The 17706-nt window shown below is 40.6% G+C and overlaps 1 protein-coding gene and 1 pseudogene across 3 annotated transcripts in view; one reads left to right on the plus strand and one right to left on the minus strand.

Moving 5' to 3' along the window:
- ARHGAP18 (Rho GTPase activating protein 18) overlaps nucleotides 1-17706 on the minus strand; it is a 160610-nt gene that overhangs the window by 57121 nt on the left and 85783 nt on the right. The gene's annotated exons all lie outside the window — the stretch shown is intronic.
- On the plus strand, nucleotides 6379-7063 carry LOC308558656 (large ribosomal subunit protein uL1 pseudogene; annotated as a pseudogene). Its single transcript has one exon. The product of its transcript is annotated as a large ribosomal subunit protein uL1 pseudogene (transcript).

The following is a 17706-nucleotide window of genomic DNA, read 5'->3' on the forward strand; positions in this document are numbered from 1 at the left end:
TGTTTACTTTGAGACAGAGGGACAAAGCCTAATGACTTAAAAGAGGAAAATTATCAGTTATGGTGCCTCTCCTTTATATTCAATAATGTTTAAAAGATACAATTTGAGTCGGGACAATAACTGGTGAACTAATGCTTTGTTATTCTAATTTCATATTGCTCTTTTATCTCCCAAGATGATCTTAGGAAGTAGTACATTGCTAGATTGGTTTTAGTTACTGCACACACAGAATAAAAATAAATGCAATAAAACAAAATTCCTTAATAGTGTGTGAACATTTTTACATTTAAACTGGCCTTCCCTATAATTATTTAAAATAGTCAGATTTAATGCTACATAAGGGAGAGAGGGTGATTAAACTCTAGTCAAAGCTACACACCAGTTAAATTTCAATGGTTTCTTAGAAAAAGGCAAAGAACTTAATTGCCTACTGCTGCAAATAAATGCAATGTAACTGACTACTTAACTGTAATATGCTAATAATCTAGTTTTATTTCTGTAAAGATGGCTCGCTCTCTCTGCCTTGATTATGCACTGGCTGCATGCATGAGTGAAAAACTGCCCCAGTCTCTGCTGAGAAGCGTAGCGGGGTGGTGATGGATGAGAGCAGGACTGGGGCCAACAGGAGGAAGTCTAGGCATGTTTGTGTGAATCTCTTTCCTCCCGTCTCCATTGTCCATTGTTTGCCTCCCTCTCCCTCAATTCAAGGGCCACTTCCTCCCTCCCTGCCCCAACCGTCCTGTTTACATCCCTGTATCCCAGCCTGGTCCCCTTCTCTCACCCAGGTGGCCCCTGATAAAGTCACTGTTCTCTTAGAGAGTTTACACTCCTGCTTCCAAAATTTAAATGTGAATAAGAAAGCTCTCTCTCTCTTTAAAACAGGTGTGGGAACCATCTGGCCCACGGGCCTCACAAGGCCTTTGAAATCATAGGGTCTGGCCCTGCCAAGGCAAACACAGGCAGGAGTCAAAATTCAATAAATCTAGGAGCCTTTTCCAATAGCTAATTTTTAAGTTGATAATTTTGTATGGCCCGCGACTGATGTTATCAATATCCAAGTGGCCCTTGGCAGAAAAAAGGTTCCCCACCCCTGCTTTAAAACAAATAATTGTTTTTAAATTTCTGTGATCAGCAGCTTAACTTCTTTATGGGTCCTTCATAATCCTTAATTCTACTCTACCAGAGTAGCTAAAAGTAATTTACAGAATGTCTGCCAGATTCATTTTGGGTTCGTCGCATGTCCAACAGAGGCTCTACCCTTGCTTTTGTTTTATCCCTCCTTGCAATGTAAGACTGTCCACTTCATTCCTATCTTCTACAACCCTTTGCCCACGCGAGGCTACGATAAGTACCATGGAATGTGTGAGGTGTAATGACTAATGCCAAATAATTTGGTTTATCTGCTCACAGGAAAGAGAAGCAGTTGAACTTAAACTACATTAAGTCTTTCACTCCTGAAAGAATGTGTTTATTCTGGCAAGAACTTTCCAGTAAATTTCCATTAAGATAGCATGCGCAGAAAAATGCAAGGGCATTGAGCGACGGCAATGTTACGTAAATACACCTTCTATATCAAGCCCTGCTTTCAGAAAATACACAAAGCAAAAATCTAATTACTTAGTGCCGATGAATCCGCTCAATATTTGGACTTTAATAAGATTCAAAAGCTGAATAGGTTTGCTATGAAAACCTGAAAATACTGAGTCATGGAAAGGTGGATTTTTTTCCTTGATCATCGGTAAATGTTATAAGAAAAATTTTTTTTAAATATTAGAGAACGGGGAGTGGGGAGGAGGCAACCATTCAGTGATAAGATGACCCTCCTTAGTCAGCAAGCCCTGTATTTTATATTTTCTCTAAAAATGTAACTGAACATTCTTTAATTATGATTTACATCAATAAACATGTCATGTCACGTCTTTTCTTCTCAGAATATTCTCTGCTTTTGAACTCCAGACAGGCAATGGCTAAAAGTCTGGGCCTTCTTAAAACTGTCCTGGTAAGAGGCCAGTTAACTAGTTTCCTCTCTTCTGTGTTTAGAAGTATGTTATATGATACCATGTTCATTCTGCAAATTGGGTTCAAGAACATAAAGCAACATCTGCTACACATAATAAAGTGCAGAGCAGAAATATTTTATATTTCCAAAAGATCCAAGCCAACACATGGTGCTGAAATCGAAGACACACAGGCAACTACCAATTGACTTACTGGCAAAAGATTGTTCTACATTCTTTCTCCCTCACCCCCCCTCCAGAATCCTATGTGCTAATCCCATGGCCACTCTTCCAACACTGTCATTCCTCCTCTTTGACAACTTCCACGACAAAACTAGACACCATCCTCTAAAAGAAGTTGCTCCCTAGCTAACTGTGCGAGCCATGATCTGGTGCAACTAGCCTTCTAATACATCACAGTGCCCATTTTCCGTGGGCACTAAAGTCACCAGAAAACACTAACTTTACAGACCCTAATTCAGGAAATGTTCTTTCTTTTTCATCTTGCTAGAACAATCCCATACTGTGTTTATAAAAATTAAAAAAAAATTTTAAAAATGGGGGCTTTGTTTTCCCCAAATATATTTTCTCCTATTTTTTCTGTGATATTTTCACCTGATCAGTGAATTTCAAATGAACTGATATTATTCAAGGTATTAGGAATGCCTGCCATTTATTTTGTCACAGAGAACAGTAAGCTGGTCTGACACCATGTTCTTCACAAGGTGGTGGAGGTTGCCATGCAGTACACTGTGCCTACTGGAAGAACACAAGCCGGCTGATGAGTCATCCCAGTAGCAATGCAGTCAGCGAAATGACATGGAGGCATGGGACTGAGAGTCGTAAGTACCAAATGGTTCCAGCTCTACTTAACTACCTCTGTGATTCTGGAAAATCACTTAACTTCTCTCATCCTAACTCCTATTTGTAAATGGGAAGGGTACCAATAGCCTTGACTGCTTTGTTGAGTTATCAAGTGAGAATTCCTCGGGAAGTGCCTCATAGATAACCATGGAGAGGACACTCAAGTTAGCATCATTGCTAATATCTGTATAACTGCTAACTACATATAACTGTCCCTCCCACAGTTTAATAAGGCCACCTGTGTCTTCTTCGAAGATTCAGATTTACTTATTCTCTAGGACAGTTATTCTTTTTTTCTTTTTTCTTTTGTAATGTGTTTTTATTTATTTCAGAAAGAGGAAAGGAAAGAGAGAGAGACAGAAACATCAGTGATGAGAGAGTGTCATTGATTGGCTGCCTGCATGGCCCCTGCTGGGGATCGAGCCCACAACCCAGGCATGTGCCCTGACCAGGAATAGAACGTCCATCTCCTGGATCGTGGATCGATGCTCAATTGCTGAACAACACTGGCCAGGTGGTCTCAGGACTCCTCCACATGCTTAAAAAATTGAAAGTACCCTCAAAGAGCTTTTGTTTATATAGGTTATCTATTGATATATATGCTATTAGATATTAAAATGTAAAAATTACATACTAGTTTATTTAATACTAACCACATCTTAACAAAAATAACCTGTTTTGAAAAAAAATCTGTATTTTCCATATATATATATATATATATATAGTGAGATGAGTAGCATTGTTCCACATTTTTGGAACTGTCTTTAATGTCTGGTTTAATAGAAGACATCTGGATTCTCACATCTGCTTCTGCATTCAATCTTTTGCCATATTGCATGTCATGTAGCCTCTGCCAAATCCACTGTATTCTCATGAGAGAATGAGAGTGAAAAGGGCCAATAATGCCTTGGTGTTGCTATGAAAATAGTTTTGATCTCCTAGACCCCTGAAAGGGTCTTAAGACCCCTAGGTGTTCCTGGACCACACTTTGAAAACCACTGCTCTAGGATTTCTCAAAAACAACACCTAATGGATCTCAAAAAGCACTTTTTAATTCTGTGGGCAACGCTCCAGAAAGCCTTACTGAAAGAAACAGACATGCTTTCCTAGTGACTCCTGACCTACTTCTTTGTTTATTTTAGTTTAGTTTTACAGCCTTTCATCAAAACTGGGACTTATTCCAATTGTATATCCATATTTAATTTATACTACAATGAGAAGGAATAAAAACGTCATTGAAAACCCCTGCCTTGCCAACATCTTTTATCATTTGCTTTTATCCATTCAGTATAAGAGGAAGACGTTCTCTCTGAGCTTCCCCCTTTTGGCCAGTGCATCTGAAAATGTGTATTCTCCTTAATGCTCCTTTGTCATCCATACCTCTTCTTATAACCATCTCAAGGCAGATTTATTTGGAACTAGGACATTTCTTTGAACTATCTGGTCCAGTCTCTGCTTTTTGTATGTACCCACCCTATCAAGAGGCCTGTTGCTACACTTCATATCCAGTCTCTCTCCTGGTTCTGTCTCTTCCAGAGGCATTTCTGTGGCCCAAAGTCTGCTTTCCTGAAGTCCTTTGATGCTGACTTGGTCTTGTTTGTTTTCTTACAGGAGCCTTTCTTAAAGAGATACAGTCCCTTCCATGCTCCTTGCCCTACATTTATTTCCAATGCAGGAAAAGAATTTACTGGGCTGGGAAATGAAGATTGAAAAATAAGGTTTATTTTTGTTTTGTTTTGTTCTGTTTTTAATGTGAAAAAAATGTTCGTACTCAGATCATGACTTATCATCAACCATAAGAACCAAGTATATTTTAGATAAAGTCATATTGATTGACGTGTACTCTTTAGAATGATACTGAACCCTAGAGATTTAAACCAACCCATCATTTTCTAGGTGAGCTAATGAGGCGCCAGGATTAAACTTTCCCCAAAGACATCCAATGAAGTGATGGTAGGTCCAAGATGAGTGTCTGCATTTCTTCTTCAGTGGTCATCTTATTATACCAAACAGACTACATAGGGTAGAATTTACTTTCTTGCATCAGATGCTCTGATCTGTCTGGTCTGTACTTCACATAGCAAAAACCAAAGTCACCCTGCTGACAGTCTATAATTAATGTTTTTAAAGGACCACTGCACTTATCTAGAGAAAAATGCATTTAACAATCACACCACACCTCTTTAAAATGCATAGAAACCTTTCCCGATGCATTTTATAAAATACGATTTGTTCACACTGGAGCATAACTTCAAATGTACCAGTTTTTTAAAACCTGTTTTGAAGATGTTTAAAATTTTTTAAATGTCTTAAAAATTCACCCTGCTTCTCCATCTACATTACCTCTATGTTGAAAGAAAGGAAAAAAAAAAAAAAAGCATGAATTTTTCTCTTTCATTTTGGCAGGGATATTAAAGAAGTAATCACTGCCATCAGGAGATGGTAGAGCTATTAATACTCGGTAATGGCCCCGTCCATCAGAATACACTGAATTTGAATGATTATGAAGAGCTGCAGCCTATGAATGACCCAAGTCACTTTTTCCCCCTTGCAAGTGAATGCCTCCCATTGTTTAGCTGAAAGCACTAATTATTAGAAGTGGCTCTGACAACCGGGAAGAAAGAGCACTGACAATGCCTGAAGGCAGCAAGAAGCTGATTAGAGAGCAGTGCCACACTGGCCTCTCCTCACACCCAGGCAGCTTTCAGGAGCCAGAGAAACGATTCTTCATCTCCTCTATCCAACCCAATCCTATAGTTAAAATATATATTGTTAATTTTCATGCTTCAAGTAAACTGACTTTGACTTTTTGACTACATTACCCCTTTCATTTGGAGGGAGCAGTAACATTTATTCATTATTTCTTTCCGTTTTCTTTTTCTTTAAAAAAAAATCACTTCACATCTGCATAGCACTCGGTGGCCTTTCAAAGTGTCCACCCAGTTTTGACACACAGCAAAGCAATGAGCAAATGAACTGATTATCCTCTAGAAACACGACGGTGCCTCAGCGAAACTGACAGAAGCAGCCCATTAGTGACCCGGTGGAGAGACAGCTTTGACCACTGGGCAGTAGAGGAGAAATCACCGAAAGAATGGGCGTACAAGCAGTGAGCACCACCCAAGTCTAGTAGCAAGAAAGAAGGGAAGGCACAGACAGAAAGGCACGCAGGAGAGTCAGGAGAGAGCCAAGCACGTTGGAAACGTTCCCTTCCCATTTAGGTATAGACACAGGGTACACAAGGGGAAATTATGGGCTATCACTGGCCAGACATAGGTCACCTACTTTAGAGCTCTAGTTCTGAGTAGAAGTGAGATCTTCTTTGTTCCCCAAATCTCTCTCATGAGGCAGTTCTTCCTTTTCAGTTGGGGAGACAATAAATAGCCAAATGGGAACCAGGGAATCTTAATGTTAAAATCTTCCAAGACCAGGATGAAAGGATTTGTAAGTGGGAGTTTGACCTAAAATAGCAAGATCTTGAAACACTGGTTCAGAGCACCACAGATTGAGTTTGCAAATGCATGTCAACTATCTGTCACCACTCTTTTCTGGTTTTTGCGGCGCGAAGAACCTTAGCAGCAAAGTTTCCCGGGACACCTTCTATGAGGTGGTCCTGCGTAGGAAACAGTGCAAGCTCTGGAAGTTTTGGAGGACGGTGGAACTGCAGATCAGCTTGATCTGTAAACCTCAAAAGGACAAATGCTTCTCCGGCACCATCAGGCTTAAGTTCATTCCCCACACCAAGTTCTCTGTATTTGTTCTTGGGGAACAGGAGGACTGTGAGGAGCACAAGGCTGTGGATATCCCCCACGTGGACATCAAGGCACTTTAGTAACTCAACAAGAAGAGGAAACTGGGTGAGAGGCTGGCCAAGAAGTATGAAGTCTTTTTGGCTTCAGAGTGTCTGATCAGGCAGATCCCACAAATCCTGGGCCCAGGCCTGAGTAAGCCTGTCAAGTTCCCATCCTTGCTGATCCACAATGGTGGCCAAAGTCCATGGAGTGAAATCCACAATCAAGTTCCAGATGAAGAAGGTGCTGAGTCTGGCAGCAGTTGTTGGACACGTGAAGATGACAGATGAGCTTGTGTACAACATCCACTTAGCTGGCAATTTCCTGGTGCCATTGCTCAAAAAGAACTGGCAGAACGTCTGGGTTTTATATACCAAGAGCACCATGGGCAAGCCTCAGAGCCTGCACTGAGCTTAATGAACCATACTGCTATCATTAAAAAGATATATCTATCTATCACCATAACTTGTATCTACCTGACACCCTATACCTGCAAGTTCATCTCCAAAACTCTCATTTCTTGCTCAGGTAAATTAGAGAGCTACCTAGAGATTAGACACCTAGAGATTAGACACCAGCAGCTATTTTGCATTCTGAGCTTGGGTCCCAGCTGGGTCTGTTTTCCAGATGTCATTACTTAATTTCAAAACTCGGTACCTTTCTCCATGGGGTTTGGAATAAATAAAGGCATTTCCTCCCTTCTTCAGTCTCTCCACAGCCTTCACCACACCCTGTGCTGAGATACTCACACTTGTCTCTCTACCCCTAAACTGTGTGTTCCTTGGAGCAAGTGTTTTTCATCCCTGGGTTCAGCAAATGACTTGCCATAGCAATGCTTGTGAACTGTTCAACTAATTATTGCTACCTCTGAAAACAACCACCTCCTTTTTTTTTTTTTTTTTTTTTTTTAGTTTACTTGTACAAAATTATAAAGGAATAAGACAGGGACATGAAAAGTAGGCAGTAAAGAAATCAATCATCAGGAAGCCCTAAAAGGTCATTAATAGGGAATTGTTCTATGCCTCTGTAACTCTTGAGTGTTTCCGTAGCAGACTTACTTATGATGGAGTAGAAACATACAAAAGAAAGGGCTGATTTCACATCAGACTGTATCTAATGTTAAGTCAGAAACAAGCACTGGTATAAAGTTTGTTAAGATACATTCCCTGGTTCCATCCTGTCAACTCAATCTCTAAAACAAATTTTAAACTATTTGTGGGATGCCTACTATATACTGAGCGCCTTATCTGAGATGTCTATTCAACCAAGCTATTCACATGTTTATCAGGAGACAGATTATACAGGACACTAAGACCAGGTACGGGTGGGATTTTCCAGTTCCTCACTGAACTAGTGGCCAGACAGCTGTCCCGCATGGGCCTCTGGGTCATGACCTCTCCTTTAGCATCGTCTCTAACACGCTTCAGGCCCTGCTGTGGTGCACAATTCCTTCCTCAGTAAAATTTCACTTCCTCTCTCACTGCCACTGCTACCACCTCACCCCCACCTCAACCCTCGCTCGATCATTTCCATAGGTTCAGACCAATAATTCGAGGTTACCTCTATAACCCATCCTGGGATCCCTCTCTCTCCCTGCTGTTTCTCAGTCCTCCTGAGTTTGCCTGAAGCCCGCTCACTGGTCCATTATTAAGGCCCTTGTTTCCTGAGCTGGAGTCCAGCTTCCTCATCACAATTGCGTATGCCTGGTTCTTGTTTCACAAAGTCATCAGGCTTCAAAGGTAGTTATCAGCATCCTAAATTTTTGTCAACCTTTCGTCTATTTACTTTTATTGCTTCTGACAAATCAAATTTTTTGCCTTTTCAGTTGCAAATCTGTGCTCCTCTGTTCTTTCTAAGGGATCTCAACACATTTTCAGAGGTGAAATGAAGGAAAAGATTCACTAACCAACAGTCTTCCCACCTTCTCTGATATTCTTGAACTTGTTATTCAAAAGTCCCCTCTCATGCTTTCTATTAGCTTGGAATCTCATTATTACAGTTTACCAATATGCCTTAGACACACCTTAATACAAACAGATAAATTTCCACCATTGTGCAACTCTCTCACATACTACATGTAACAATATACTTCAAGATCTGGAATCCAGAATAGATGTATAACTGTTGGCCAGGAATTTCACTCTGGGAGCTGTCTGAATGCATACAAGTTGAACAATGACAATTTACTTATATCCCCTCCAGTCCATGAAGTAGGTTGTTATTGATTCATAAAGCTTGCCATCACATGGGTACTGACTAAATATTTGTCGATATCACACACAATAAACATTAATGTTTTAAAACTTAATTTTGGAATAGTACCAGATATAATATTGGTTTTACTTATTTCCTCTGGCAAATAAGCTAAATAAATGGAGATATTATGGAAGAGATGTGGACATTATTATAAAATTCTTCTTAGTTCTTTGTGATTATTTATTGCAATAAGTAGAGAAATCATCTCACATCTCAGCAGGGCTATCAAGGCATAAAACCAACCTTTCACCAGGCAGCAAACGGAAAACCATAAGTATACATTGGAAGAAAACATTAAAAGTGAAAAGATATCTGTGTTTACATTACACAATGAAAAGAGAGAGGATATTTAAACATTATTTCAAAGTAATGCTGGTAAATTGTAATAGTACAACAATTGGAAACAGCAACAACAGCATGACAAATACCTGGAGAGGAAAAAAGAAAGCTGCTTCTTGTGGACTGCAAAGTATAATTTTATGGATAGTTCCAAGAGCCCTTCAAACACTGTAATGCCCCACCGATAAGTACTGAAGTTCAGGAAGTATTTTATAAGCCAGGTGCTAAAAAGTCAGCTCTACCAAGAAGATGGAGAGGGTGGAGAAATAATTTCCAGCTAATCAAATAATTTAGTCAGGCTCAGAAGCAATTCACCCGTAATGTTTCCCTCTAAATGTCTTCAGCAAGTCAGTTACAAAGTAGAATATGTGAATATTACCGGACAATTTTTCCTTTTTAAATGAGATTATCTAAGGCTGCTCTTTTCTTAGTATGTGTTAGAATCTGAGCTGACCCAACACAAGACAGATGGGAGTGCAAGCAGCCTAAAAGATACACTAAATAGAACAAAGAACAAGGGAAACTAAAGGCAATTTCCAATTGTAAAATACTGCTTGGGGGCGAGGACTTTAAGCTTAACATTTGAAGGAAAAAAGAAACCAAAATAAAAATCTCACAAAAAACAAGTGTGTTTTGGTAAAAGTCACTGAGCTCTCTGCTCAGAGGACAGGACCAGGGTTCAGAGGGCAGGGACCATGAGGCATGGGCAGGGTTATGTGGAAAGAAATTATGGAAACCTGCAGTGGGGTGAGGGAAGAAATGCAGAAGGTAAAGAAAACAAATTTTAATAAGAAAACATAACTAATGCTATTCCTTAGCATCACCACATACTCTAGCACAGTTATGGACACATGGGGCTCTGGTAAATGCGACCTTCAAGCACATCAAATTCTGGAAGGATTAAATCTCCCAAACTGGAACTTTCTGTAACTTTCCTCATTTAATTCCTATCCTGGTCATCTTAGGAACCCCTGAGTCTCAGGCTCACCACCAGGCTTATGCTAACCTACTGTTTACCTGTTGTTTACATGGGACAGCAAAATTGTCATGTAACCAAAAGCAATATGGCATTTGGATCCTAAATGCCATTCCATGTGGGAATTGAAACAGGCTAAGAAGTCCACATGAAGCTAATGGCCTTGAGAGTGACCTCCCCAGCCACAGCGAGGGCTATTAGCACTCTATCAAAAGCTGATGCTAAATCAATATCCAGCCCAAGGATTTCCACCTCCAGTCTTCCGCTGCCATCCCGCTTGCTCTCCCCTCTGTGTTTCCCATTGCTCCATACCTGGATTCTCCTTTCTGCCCATTCCCTACCAAAGAAACAATTCAGGCTGATCAACTGATTGATATTTTGCCCCCAATAGAGCACCTGCTGGAGCAACCTTCCTGAGCCCCACATTCCACACTGGCCAAGACTTGTGGGACCTCACACCCCAGCTAGGTCTGGTACCCATAACCTTCTCCTTACCGGAAAAGAGAGATGGAAGAAAGAAATGTTGTCTTAGGAAGCTAACGCTGCGGAAGATATTAGCCAATGGGCTACTGAAAAGGGAAAGGAGCCTCTAGAAACCAGAACAGAGTCTGAGTAAGTTCTAAAAGGAGGTGAAAGGATTGGGAGAATGCAGTGCCCCCAGGGCAGAAGGCCCCTCTTATGCAGTGGGCACCAAAGCAGTGGTAACAGGGTGGAGGATGGCATCAAAGATTAATTTCCTTTACTATCTTGGCAGGATAAGTCTTCAGAAAGACCCAGGTTGTCAGATACTCTACAGTAAAGATCCAAGACTAAAAATGTTTTTCTGTTCTTTGTTTTCTTTTGTATGTTTTTTTTAACTCCAGTGTTTGAGAGCCAACGATTAAGGGATTCCCATCTCATAAAGGACTTTAGTTATGTGCTGAAACTGGTTCTATGAAGTAAAATACATAACTTTTATAAGAAATAGCTGTGAAACTCTTTAGTATACACCAACCAATCGAATACAGGAATGCTAATTTCTTAATCCAATAGCTTTGTGAATAGAAAGTTTTACTGAACAACAATCTCCATATTTATTCCTTAGTCTTCCTTCATTATGGATGTTGGTCAAAAATCTGTAAGTTTTGTTTTGTGATATCATTGTAGTTATGGTTTAACAATCAAATTAATCCACATAATGAAGTATATTTTCCATTTCAAGTAATAAAGTGGACAATGAAAAAAATACTGGAATTGCAGTGCAGTCAATGTTTTGGTGGAGTGATGCCATGGAGCTTGGCATAAACAGATAACTAGGTTGTGATTCATACATTCATTCAACAAATACTGACTCCTCATTAATTGCAAGGTACTACATGTGTTGATGTCCAAGGTCCAAAGAAGCACAGGTCTTCACCTCTGGTCCCTGAGAGTCCACATTCTAATGGAGATAAATCCTGTTGGGAAATAACAATACAGGGCAGCACTGGCTTCGTGCTGTGTGAGTGGTACAGATAGCAGGCCCTACAGTGCTCACCTCCACTTCAACAGAGGCAGACACTGATGCCAGTAAGGGTAAAAAATGTCTGCAGCACAGTGAGGGGAGGTTCAGAAGGGAGATTCCAGGCCCTTGCTATACCTCATTCTAATTTTATAAAGCTCTCTCCAGAGCCAGAAATGTCTTCCTGTTATTTGATTCAACTTTACTTTCTTCTAATTTAAGCCCATTTCCTCTGAGCAAATAAAGAATTAATCAGTGTCCTTTTTATATCAACCCCTTTGCTGGGAATGGCTTTAAGTCAGTCCTTTGTTACACCTTGAATTGGCCAATGAATATCATTCCTTTACTTTGCCTCCTATATTTTACAAAAAAGGTGCCTTAGAAATATATGCGCCCCCCCCCCCCAAAAAAAAAGAAATATACCCTATGAGTACACATTCTTAATAGCACCTGAATCATGAAGAACTACCTGCAGGTAACAGCACATCATCTGTGCTTTGAAAGTTTCCCTTTGGGCCTTTATTGGATTGGTTCTTCCTCTGCAAGTGAACCATCCAAGCTGATGTTGATTTTAAAAACAAGTACCTGTTTAGGCCCTCGTGGGTGGTCCTTGGCACAGATATCAAAGTTAGAAACTAATCATAAATGGTTTTTCTTCCCCACCGAAGAAGTGAGCACTATTATTGTTTCCCATGGTTCTGCCGTGTGTTTTTTTTTTTAAAAAAAGCCTTTGCTGATCATTTGCATTAATAGTATGCTAATAAAAGTAAGGGGATGCTAACTAATTCAGTCTCTTCAGTAGCAACTAAGGATCAGAGACAGATAGAGAGGGAGAGAGAGGTAATTTACATATTTTCATGATTGGAGTGAATTGGCATTTAAATACTTGTCACCATTTCTGAAGAATAATAATACATGTTGGGCCAGCCTGGGCAGAAGTAATTTCTCCGGTAGAACCATCGAAAACCCAACTATTTCAAGAGACATTTTGCTTCTAAGTATGAATCTCAGATGACAAGGGTGAGCATTCAAACACAGGGCAGCCATCTGCATCATAAATACATTTCAGTTCCTCCCTGCAAAAGGAATTCATTTACTGCTGAAGGCCATTCGCTTTCACTTCTGAGTGCTTATTCCTCAAAAAGCTTCCAAGTATTGTGAGAACAATGATTAAAAGAGGATCTTTCCATCTGCACTGCATTAGGCTGCAAGATAGCCCCTCCTGCAAAAATAGCTTTGCATAATTCATTTCGCCATTTCAAGCCCTAATCAGTGAATTGCAATAAGCTATGGAGTGAGTACAGAGGAGGAAAGAAAGACTGACATTTATTGGCTACCTTCTAAAACATTCACCTCACTCACTTTTGGCTGCTCTCCATGAATCATAGTACATGTACCCCCTCACCTTATCCCCAGTAGGCTCTTCATCACGCCTGAAGTGCTGTCGTCATTTTTAGTGCATACTAATGTCCCAAGAAAGAGTATTTCTTAGATTATTATCACCAGGTAGTGTAGAAAAGAAATTCTACTGGAAGACGGAAGAATTTGAGCTGTCTCTAGCTCTACTGTTCGTAGTGTGAGGGCGACAGATACATATGAAAAAAGAGGACTACCTCAAGTCTCTTCCAAATCTAAAAATTATATGACTCTAATCTGTTCACACTGATTTTCACCTATAAAGCTTTAATTTAATTCACCACTTCACCTTAGGGCTGCACTTTTCAATGAAGGAGAAATTAAGGTGAGTAGGGTGGCGAAGGGCCCCTCTAGGTCCCTCAACCGTAACAGCTTGACTTGATTTGTTTGTTCTCTGGAGATTCATTTAAGCTGGAGAAACAGTCTATGACTACAGAAAATTAGAAAAGCAACTGCTTTAGGCATCTCAAGTTTAAATTTAAAACTTTTAAAGTTAAAGAATCCTTAAGCTTTAAATACTGAAAAATTAATTACTCAGATGGTTTTAATGATGATATGCAACGTATATGATTTTTGAACCAGAAACCATAGTGAGAAATTATGTGGGCAGCAGGGTTGAAGCCATGGAATGCAAATTTTATACTGAAATTTCTCACCTTCCATTTCTTATTATTCCCTAGGGCATGGTAAAAACAAATAAATAAATAAAACATTTTGAGTTTTATATTTATAGGTGACATCAATGTATAGGTGACATATGGTAAAGATCCTAAGATTCAGTTTGATAGGTCAGTAAGAATCCAAAGAATTGTCTCAAAAAGCACTATGACTTGAACTGGGTTCAATTGTAGTATCCTCATATAAATTATGTTATTTTCCAATCAATAACTCATAGTAATTGAAAACTTCACCCAACTCATTAAATAACTGACAGAATCTGAGCACAATTGGGCGGTGCCAGGAAATCTTCTTGAGTGGTTCTGAACGTGACAGTAAATTGTTGTTTTACAACAGGGCTGTCCAATTAAAATAAAAGGCAAGCCTAAAATGTAATGAGTTCACTTTTTTGGACCTACTGAATTCAAAATAAGTCATAGACCCCTGTGTGACATCAGGATACCCACAGCTCACACTATCTTACATAAAACTCATGTGTCTCTACCTCTGTGCCTTAATCAATGGTCCTTTGGGTACAATGTGTTCCCAGGACCAGCAGCACCACTGTAGAGCTGAAAGGCAAGAATCTCAGATCCCTTCCCACATCTACTGAGTCCCACTCTGCATTTTCCCAAGATTCCCAGGTGTCTCCTACACACATTCAAGATCAGGAGCTCTTGACAGAGGTACTACCTGGAGGGAGGATAATTTTAGAAGTCACTGGAGCACTCACAGGGGAGTGAAAACAAGCTCACAGAAAACAAAGAACTTTAAACAGGATAAAAGAATCTGCATGGCCAGGAGGAAGAGGGTTGTGTTTGGAATTTAAAAAGAATCATCATAAAGGCAAAACAATGGCTCTCTTTTTAAAAAGAACATTAAATAAAAACTGAACCGAGAAGAAAAGGAGGAAGAGACAAAGGAAACAACCCTTTAAAAGTAATGAAAGAACCACAACGGTGAATCTACATTAATGCTATAAAGAACTTCTATTTAGCCCTGGCCCAGTGGCTCAGTTGGAGTGTCGTCCCATGCACCAAAAGATTAAGGGTTCAATTCCCGGTCAGGGCACATACCTAGGTTGCAGGTTCAATCCCTGGTTGAAGCATATGCCAGAGGCAACAGATAGATGTTTCTCTCTCTCTCTACCTCTCTTTCCCTCCCTCTCTCTCCTCCTCCCTTCCTCTCTGTCTCAAATCAATAAAAACATATCCTTGGGTGAGTATAAAAAATAAAAACTATTTAAACCCAAAACACTAATTTGAAAGACTCTACGTACCGCTACGTTTATTGCATCATTATATACAATAACCAAGATTTAGAAGCAGCCCAAGTGCCCATCAGTAGGTGAGTGGATAAAAAAGCTGTGGTGCATTTACACAATGGAATACTACTCAGCTATAAAAAAGAATGGACCTAGAAAACACTATGCTAAATGAAACAAGCCAGTAGGAGGAAACAAGTACCATATGATTTCAGTCATATGCGCAATCTAATGAACAAAATAAACTAGCAAACAAAATAGAAACAGAGAAGAGACTGACCGCTGTCAGAAGGGAGGGGGTTGCAAGGCTGGGTGAAAAAGGTGATGGATTAAGCAAAGAAAAGAAAAACTCATAGACACAGACAATAGTATGGTGATTACAAGGGAAGGGAGTAGGGGAGGTAGAGGAGGGGAAGGGGGAATGAACAGTGATGGAAGGAGACTTACTTGGGGTACTGAACACAATACAATATACAGGCGATGTATGATACAATTGTACACCTGAAACCTATATAATTTTACTAACCAAGGTCATCTCAATAAATTCAATAAAAAAGAAAAATAAATTGGAGTACATTAAAATTTTAAAAAAGAACTTTAATTTACTTTTGAGATAAATTCATATTAATGTTCCTGAATATTCAAGGATGCTGAACAACAAATTCATTTGTTGAAAAGCAAATTTGATGTGAGTGGAGGAAGAACTAAGGGGAAACGTGGAGGCCGCTGTTTGCCGGGCAGTCAGCAGAGCCTGAGGGAGAATCAGGAGGCCTGGGTTCTAGGCCAGCTTCCCCAGGCTCCCCCAGGCAGCGTCTCACCTGCACACCAGGCTACCCAGCTGTCTAACGAGGGGACTAGAGAACAAGACGTTCTCTTCTTAGGAGATTTACAGCTGAATCTGACTGTGATTAAACTGGTAAAAGGTGACATCCATTTGTTGCCTCCGAAGATTCCCAGACAATAAATAACATGAAGAGTGCTCTGTTCCCCACCCTCAGCCCACTCCAGCCGCCTCAGCCCACCAGCTCACCCAGGAAACAACTTTCCTGAAGCTCTGTTCAGAATCCGACAGCTGGGCAGAGCTGATTTCCAGCCTACCAAGAGGTCTTCTGTGTCCTGTTTCCCAGGTGACACTGACGTCGCTGTCCCGTGCTGCCAGGCACACACCCGGAAGGCTGAGGCCTTGCCCCCAAGAGCCCCTCCCACAACCTGCCCCGGCAGCTGCTCCCTGAGGGGCGAGACCTTCTTCTGAAGGCTCCTGGCAAGATGCCAAGTGATTAAATACCACTGTGCATAACTAGCATTCCATGCAAAAGCCTTAAAATATTTTTTAAAATTTGGTTTAACTGCAGGTCACAGAAGCAGAGCCGGGAAGAGGATGCTGTGCTTTCACGTGGGGAGCAGTGCACATGAATACAAATACGGCAGAAGATGGAAGAGCAGCAGACCAGGCCAGGCTGCTCTGTCAGCAGCGCAGGCGCCCCGTCTGAATGGCCATCGGGGCACGGAGCCCGCTCCTCGGCAACTGGGAACACTCAGTGCAAACCAGCACTCTCTTTCTGAAGTGAGTGCAATTTGTCTCCTGCCATCCTCTTGCCTTAAATGACGCTCCAATATGGATCTGGAGAGGTGCTTTCTTTCTTCCAGCGCAGATGCCCTTTGCATTAGCATGTGAAAGCAACGGAAGCATCTTCTCATGCAATGCATACTTCCATCCACAAGCGCCTGCATCAGATGGTCTCTGAGTGATAGCAAACCCATCTGGGCAAGCCTTCTTTCTGTCCCACTGTGCACCAGGTCACAGGCCCATCTACCCAGACACATGGCCAAGTGTTAGCTCTTTAGTTAACATCAGCATACCTACAGCGCACACCCGTCTTACACACAATTCATTTGTCTTTACCTCTGCACCTAAATCGCTTGGTACCATTCAAACACAGAGGCACACGAACCCAGCCAATGTTTATTTCCAACACATCTCAGTTCCTACAGAGAAATTTAAAAGCCCCGAATCTGCAAGGAAAGGGGGGAAATTCTCATGCTGTATTTCAAAGGTAAACATTAATTAAATTTTCATTATCTATGCCACACAGTTGCTGCATTATAAGAAAAATAAAAGGAGCATTTGATAATTTGCCAGGAACAGTGATCACAACAAGATGAGGTAGTCACCACAATTATCCCCAGTTTAAGGGTGAGGAGAGTAAGGCTCAGAGAAAGAAATCAACAGGACCAGGAAAGCCAGGACACCACTCAGGCCAAGTGGCTGCAGACCCCATGCTTCAGTCTCTACGTAATAAAAGGCTTTGAAACATGTCCTCAGAAAGGGTCATTCAAGTTATGATGGAGTTAGAACTGGAATGAACCTAGTGATCACTAAGTCAAATCACTGTCAACCTGTCTGAGCTTCACAGCTGGCCCATTAGAAGAAAGGTTGTAAATCCACTGTAATTACCAATGTGCTTAAAGACATAAGTGATACATACAAGCAATCCAATCTCTTTCTCTAATACTGTGGGTTTTTTTTAAAGACAAAGAACTGGGTTCAAGTTAGACATGAAACCCTCTGCATCCTTAGTTTCCTAGGTCTCATAAAGTTCAGCCTTTAATTATTGAAATGTGAATGTGGCAGAGTAGAAAAAAAAAAAAGGTGATCTGCCCAGTGA

Source organism: Miniopterus schreibersii (genome assembly GCF_964146895.1).
Source record: "Miniopterus schreibersii genome assembly, chromosome: 6".
Classification (NCBI taxonomy): domain Eukaryota; kingdom Metazoa; phylum Chordata; class Mammalia; order Chiroptera; family Miniopteridae; genus Miniopterus; species Miniopterus schreibersii.